Consider the following 8,266-nt stretch of genomic DNA (forward strand, 5'->3'; position numbering starts at 1 on the left):
TCTTATTGGTCGTCGAAAGCACTTACTTCAAAATATTAAAATTTGTCCATGATATCATAATTTCCTCACTTCTTCTTCCTCACCAAAAGCACTTTTTAAAGTGTTTAGATATTCTCGAGAGAAGCAGTTATAATTTCCTGGCTTCTTCTATTTCAAAATATTTAAATTTTCCAGGACAAGAAACTATAGTTTTTTGAGTTCTTCTTCTTCTTAATGTACCAAAAGCCATTCCATGTCAGTAGAAATACTTATAAGGTGGCACAAAATTAATCATTCAATTCAATTTTGTTTTTGAATACTTTTTTATCAAATAAAAAAAAATTATTTTGAGTGATGGAAATCTTTATTTGGACCTTTACGCGGTTCATTGCTTGCCAGTTGTCTGGTTCACAAGTGTGAAATATTATTGACGCATGACGTCATTTGCAGAAATTATAAATCTTTCGATTGGGCTATTAATTTTGCGCCACCTGTTAAATATCTTATCTCTTTGAGGAATGCCCACTTGTGTTTGTTGCCGGTCCCGTTTCAGCCATTTCTGCTTTGATACCCGATAAGCTTTCGCTAGATTAAAAAATAAAAAATAAATAAATATTTGGCTCTTCTTCACTGACTCTATTGTTAGGTGTTTGGCCGCGTTTCTCCTCCTATTTGTGGCGTACGTTTTGAAATTGTTCCACAAATGGAGGGACCTACAGTTTTAAGCCGACTCTGAACCGCAAATGATTTAAATGAGGTTATAATGAGTTCTTCTTCTTTTTAAAATATCAAAAGCCTTTTTTAAAGTGTCTCGGGAGAATTATAATTGCGTGATTTATTTTTTTCTCGATTACCTCAAGTACTTTTCTCCAAATATATAAATATTTTCACGACAATTTCTTTTAAATCACCGAAAGTTATTTTTTTTTTCAAAATATTCGTATATTATATAAGTATTTTATTTTCCCGAATTCTTCTTCTTCTTGACCACTGAAAGTACGTTTTCATAATATTTAGACATTCTCACGACAATTCTCGTTTTCTGAGTTTTTCTTCTCGATCAACGAGAGAGGTCTTTTAATATACAGATATTTTCATAATAATTTTATATTCTTGACGGTTTTTATTTCCACCATCTCGCAAAATATCTCAAAATATCGCGGCTTTTGGGAGTATTATTGAATAAAAAAGCACATTAAAAAATTCGGAATATTAAATCTTAAAAATATTCCACAAAATTCATCATCTTTACTATTTAATTAAATAAGTAATGATTTTCATATATTTACATACATACATACGAGTTTAAGCACGAAATATGTGTGTATGTGTGTCGACCGCTTGCATTACATCCATTTCCTGCACTGCTCACATCGCTCACACCGTCGTGTATGTAATTATTAACATTGTTTTTGTTTGCTCTCTTTTTGAGATTTTATCAAGTCTTCGTACATCTCTTTATTTTTCGTCATTTACCATGAAAAATTTCACAACAACACTAATTGCCGGTGTCTCCAACTCGTTGGCTGCCACTGGCGCTGTCGCCGTTGGCTGGTTATGCATATGCGAGTGCACGGGTATGTATGTGACTACAAATAACACACATACTTACATACAGACATATTTATAGTTACAATGCATGCTGGTTTATTCAGGCATATGTCTGTATATTTCTCTTCAAGTCGCACATTGCAATTTTTAATGGTCATTTCAACGCTGTATCTCTGTGTTTATCTTTGACCATAAAAAATCGCGAAAAAATGATTAAAAAAATACACAAATCTCAGTCACAAAATAAATGCAGAAATCACCATTTTCCCATCATAAATTGTGTTGATTTCCTTTTTCGTGTGCGCATTGAATGAGTGACGTTTGTGTTTGGACTTAAAGCACTAACTAAATGACGTTGGCAATGATTTCCTTTTTTAGTCGCATTATTTTTGCAAATGGGCAAACAAAAATATATTTAAGTGCCTACAATGAAATGCACGAAAACAGTCAGTAAGGCATAGTTCAGGCTGAATGCGAGACTCTTTCAGTTCATTGGGCGATCTTTTATGCAACGTATGTATGTTGCCTAAAAATATATACAAAATAAAAATTAAATAAAAATAAAAGTATTTGCACTTCTTTTCGCTGCATTATTTGCACAGATTTTCATTGATAAATTCAACATTGCGTATTACGCATCTGCATTGGAATTTGGGTCAAAAGCGCGCCAAGTGGCGTGCACTTTAGCTTAATAGCTGGTTGGTAATGCCACCCGTAAAGGGGTTTTGGAACAGCTTGAAATTTGTTTTTTATGTTTTTGCATTGTTGTTTTTGAGAAATCCAGTAAATTAACTTTCTACTGCTGTAAAAATTGTAATTTTGCATTTTGAAGCCAGTTTTGTGTTGCCGCTTTAACCCAACTTTCCGACTAAGCTACAGGGCTTAACCTTAAAAAGAATTACGGTAGTAAAACCTGCACTAAAAAACTGACCCTAAGAGTGCTTCAAATAGTGTCTGCCAAAACTTTAGACATTCAAATGGAACTAAATATTTTTTATTGCAGCTAATTTTACAATTTTAATGGCTAAGTATTGGCAACTCTGAATATTTATTAGTAGAAAGTTTAAAACTATGTTTTTTTTATGAAAAGGCTAACTGCATTTGAAAATTGTATTTTACACTATCAGTCTGTGAACATTTTTTACGTATAAATAAACAAATACAGTGGCGGGTTGTAAAATCTATACATATTGATTATGCATATTAGGGCGTTGCACAAAAAGTCGAACAACTGAATACCTCGGCAGCTGTGGTGGATATTTTTCTATACGAAAAAAGAAAATATATTTATTTTTCATTTTGAAATAAGTTGTTCTTTTTTGTTGTTGTCGCAAAGAATATGAAGTTTCCCATGTATTTTACATATCGCATTTGTTACGTTAAAGCGTAACAACTCAAAATCTGAACTTTTAGAGACGAAAAACTGTTTCCGTAAATATTAATAATATATTACAAGGAAAAAAATATGTAATTGCACGAAAATATCATTAAAAACAATATAACGGTTGTTTCATTCTTATTTGTTTAGTAGTTGCGCTAAAATAACAAATTTTTGAGTTGTTACTCTTTTCCTGAAATTTTTTTATACAATTAGTGGCATATTTTAAACAAACCGTTTGGTTGTAAACAGGCACAATTCAAAATGTTACACTTTATGTGACACAAATTTGTTCAAACACTTGGAGACAACTAAAAATGTAACTCTTTAGTTGAGACAAAAGAAGTCATTCTGAAAACAAAGAGAGAGTCATAACGGTTTTTTTAACGAAAGACTAGACAAACCACTGAACGATTTTTACAGTGGGTAGAGATGACCACTGTACATTGTTTTCGTGCAAAAAACTAAAATTTGGAAATTTTGAGTTGTTAAGTTTTAACGTAATAAGTGCGATATATTTTATATGAAAAGAGCGTTTTTTTTGCATATTTGATATAAAATCGCTAAAAATTATTGCTTTTCAGCATTCGTCCCATCTTCATTCATTTTTTTCTTATTTTCCTGGTGAATTTGTTGACATCCTCGATTTCACAAACCTCACAGATCAGAAACTATCAAACTATGGAATAAAGAACCACCCTAATGTACACATATAATTTTTTACATATGCATGCAATACATGCTTTTTAGGAGTATGACCAGGCTCCTCCTCCAATTTGTAGTACTCGTATGTCTCTTGTTGTAATTCTAAAAATAGAGAACTTTACAGTTTCGAAAAAATGCAAGCAGGTTCTCGTGAGAAGTCTTTTTATAGCAGAAATGCACTCGGGGGCTTGTTGTTGGCTGCCAAATGGCAACTGTTAAGAACTTTATCGCCTTACATAACCTCTCATGCTCACAGTAAGCATCAACATTAGGACCACTAAATTTTTATAAAGAAGTATACGTACGAATCGCATTTCTTGCTTTCGATTTGTGTATTTTTTTATTATTTTTAAATATACTCCATAGGTGAAATCGCTTAGTACATATCAGATACGACAGCCAAAGGTCGTCGTCGGTTGATTCAATTTTTTTATTCGAGGCAGTAATTTTGACGATTGGTGAGCAAATGGAGTTTCAGATAGGTAGGTTGCTAGTTCGCCTACCCCAGCTTGCTTTAAAGTTTTCACTTTATTATGTCTTTCTAAGTAAAAGGCATCTAATGACATACTGTTAATCGTCATTTTTTTGTTTCTCTTTGTTTTGTTATTTTTATTGGGACTAGTTAATATAAGTGACTAACCAGCAATTTGTTTAAGGTTTTGCGTTATACAAATGAGTTATGATGCTCTGCACACTCCTTGCAGAGTAGTTGGCTGCTACGTGAGGTGATGAGGCTTTTTGCACTCCAGTCTTTCTTTGCACTCATTTCGATCGGTGAGAGCTGACGCTTCGCTATTAACATGGAGAGAGAGCCTCTTCACGTGCGATATCGCAATTGATATTGTCATGCATTTTTTTACACAGCATAAAAGAAGAGAAGAACCAACAGCTAACAGGCTATCTGTTAACGTATTTTTAATTAATACCCCCGTAAATGAGCGAAAAAAGCTGGTACTTTCTACTTCCTCTAATGCATACAAACTTTTACAACACTGATCACAGAGCACTGTCATCATCTTCTATAAAATATATGTATACTAAGTTCTTCAGCATTTTTCAAATAGCTATAGAATTTCTCACTCCGGCCTCTGTAAAAACCTAATAAAAACATATTTTTTTGAGAAATTTTGAAATTACAAAAGTTTACTTTTATCAGTTCGGATTATTTTTTCATCAAATGCGACGCATTCGTGCTGGGAACGGAATTTTACAACCAGTTGCCACAAATCACAAACCACAAATATGTAAATTATGAAATCAAAATGCAAATACATTTATAAAAAAACCGCAAAAATTCTCTTAACAATGCATTCTATACTTATACTTCCTGTCTAGATTTCTTTACCCGTCGCTGTACGTCTCTTACGAGAATTATGCTATTTTTTATTTCTGTATTTTTATACAATATATATACTTTTAAAGAATTATTTTTTTTTAAATAAGTAAATACCGTTTCTTAAAAATCTAATAATTTTACTTGCTTCTTTTCAGGTGAGTAATTTTAATTGGCGAAAGTGGCTTGTGCAAGAATTCGTGTTCGAGTACGTAAGTACATATGAGTAATGCATTAAATTCTCATTCGTGCTTGATTGAAATTAAAATTTCGTAAAAATATTTGTTCTATGTGCAAATTCATTTCTTTTATTGTATAAACAGCGCTGCAGTTTTTAGGCACTTAAACTTTTAGAGTTTAAATGGAAGCACTTGTAGATACTCTCACTGCAAAAATATAAGTACAGGGGAGGCCATATAGCGTTTGCTTTCTGAACCACATATTTTTTGAGAATTGTAACACAAATGACATGCCAGATGTGTTCATAATTTACTTAAAGGTTTGACATTTACGAAATGGGACGCTATACGCTTGAACAAAATTGGGAAATATTGAAAACCTATTTCCAAAGTGGTGAATCTTCTTTTTTTCTGATTTTCACATCGGTGGCTACGGCAATAAGCTAAATTGTCGGATTTGGGGCTCAGAAAATCCACCCGTTACTGTAGAGAAGCAAATGCATCCACAACGAGTCACTGTTTGGTGCGGTTTTTGGTCTGGTGGCATCATCGGGCCATTTTTTTTTCGAAAATGAGTGAGGAGCCACGGTTACAGTAAATGGCGAGCGTTACCGTGACATGCTCAACGAGTTGTTTCCAAAAATTGAAGAGCATAACATGGACGACATTTGGTTTCAACAGGACGGTGCAACTTGTCACACTGCCAAAGATACACCCGAACTTTTGACTACCGTTTTTGAAAACCGAATAATCAGCCGAAATTCCGATATCAATTGGCCGCCTCGGAGCAGTGATTTAAGCCCGTTGGACTATTTTTTGTGTGTAACCGTTAAGGACAAATGCTATGCGAACCATCCAGAGACGATTGATGCTTTAAAACACGAAATCGAAGTTGTCATTCATGAAATTGGACCCCAAATAATCGAAAATGTGCTTAAAAATTAGGTTGATCGAATGGCCTACTGTTAAGCCAGACGTGGCAGTCATTTGAACGATATTATTTTTTATTCATGAATGACAATGTTCAATCTTCAAAATAAAAAGAGGTTGTCTGCAAAGTCGATTTACTGACGATAGTTTAACGTGATAACGTCATAAGAAAATACTGATTGAATGGTTGCATTTTTCAAGAGAAAATTTTAATTTTATTTGTTTGATACATATTTTGTATGGATATAGAGAATGAGTTAACATTAACATAACATATACTTTAACATAACATAACATAACATAACATAACATAACATAACATAACATAACATAACATAACATAACATAACATAACATAACATAACATAACATAACATAACATAACATGACAAAACACAACATAACACAACACAACACAACACAACACAACACAACACAACACAACACAACACAACACAACACAACACAACACAACACAACACAACACAACACAACACAACACAACACAACACAACACAACACAACACAACACAACACAACACAACACAACACAACACAACACAACACAACACAACACAACACAACACAACACAACACAACACAACACAACACAACACAACACAACACAACACAACACAACACAACACAACACAACACAACACAACACAACACAACACAACACAACACAACACAACACAACACAACACAACACAACACAACACAACACAACACAACACAACACAACACAACACAACACAACACAACACAACACAACACAACACAACACAACACAACACAACACAACACAACACAACACAACATAACATAACATAACATAACATAACATAACATAACATAACATAACATAACATTACATAACATAACATAACAAATTACCCCGTATTAAATCACTTATCAACAGCTTTCATTTGATACCCATATTGTACATACACAACCAAAGGTTACCCGGGTCCACGTTTTGACCTATATCTCGAGACCCCAGTCACGGAGCGGCATGAAAAATACTCTGTACTAAAGCATTCACCAACAGCTTCCATTTGATACCCATATTGTGCATACACATCCGAAGGTTACCCGGGTCCACGTTTTGACCTATATCTCGAGACCCTATCTACCAATAGGTATCCAAACTATCCGGAAACCATCTTCAATACCTCCTTAACAATGTGTGTAAGTTTGGTTTAATTCGGTGCAAAGGCACGGCGGGTCCACGTTTTGGCATATATTTCGAGACCCTAGTCATCAATAGGTATGAAAATTACCCTGTATTAAAGCACTTATCAACAGCTTTCATTTGATATCCATATTGTACAAACACATTCTAGGGTCCACGTTTTGGTCTCTATCTCGAGACCCCAGTCATGGAGCGGATGGAAATACTCTGAACTAAAGCATTCACCAACAGCTTCCATTTGATACCCATATTGTACATACACATCCGAAGGTTACCCGGGTCCACGTTTTGACCTATATCTCGAGACCCAATCTACCAATAGGTATCCAAACTATACGGAAACCATCTTCAATACCTCCTTAACAATGTGTGTAAGTTTGGTTTAATTCGGTGCAAAGACACGGCGGGTCCACGTTTTAGCATATATTTCCAGACCCTAGTCATCAATAGGTATGAAAATTACCCCGTATTAAAGCACTTATCAACAGCTTTCATTTGATACCCATATTGTACATACACAACCAAAGGTTACCCGGGTCCACGTTTTGACCTATATCTCGAGACCCCAGTCACGGAGCGGCATGAAAAATACTCTGTACTAAACCATTCACCAACAGCTTTCATTTGATACCCATATTTTACATACACGTCCGAAGGTTACCCGGGTCCACGTTTTGACCTATATCTCGAGACCCTAGTCACGGAGCGGATGGAAATACTCTGAACTAAAGCATTCACCAACAGCTTCCATCGGATACCCATATTGTACATACACATCCGAAGGTTACCCGGGTCCACGTTTTGACCTATATCTCGAGACCCTATCTACCAATAGGTATCCAAACTATCCGGAAACCATCTTCAATACCTCCTTAACAATGTGTGTAAGTTTGGTTTAATTCGGTGCAAAGACACGGCGGGTCCACGTTTTGGCATATATTTCCAGACCCTAGTCATCAATAGGTATGAAAATTACCCCGTATTAAAGCACTTATCAACAGCTTTCATTTGATACC

This window comes from Anastrepha obliqua, chromosome 3 (assembly GCF_027943255.1).
Source record: "Anastrepha obliqua isolate idAnaObli1 chromosome 3, idAnaObli1_1.0, whole genome shotgun sequence".
In the NCBI taxonomy this organism is placed as follows: domain Eukaryota; kingdom Metazoa; phylum Arthropoda; class Insecta; order Diptera; family Tephritidae; genus Anastrepha; species Anastrepha obliqua.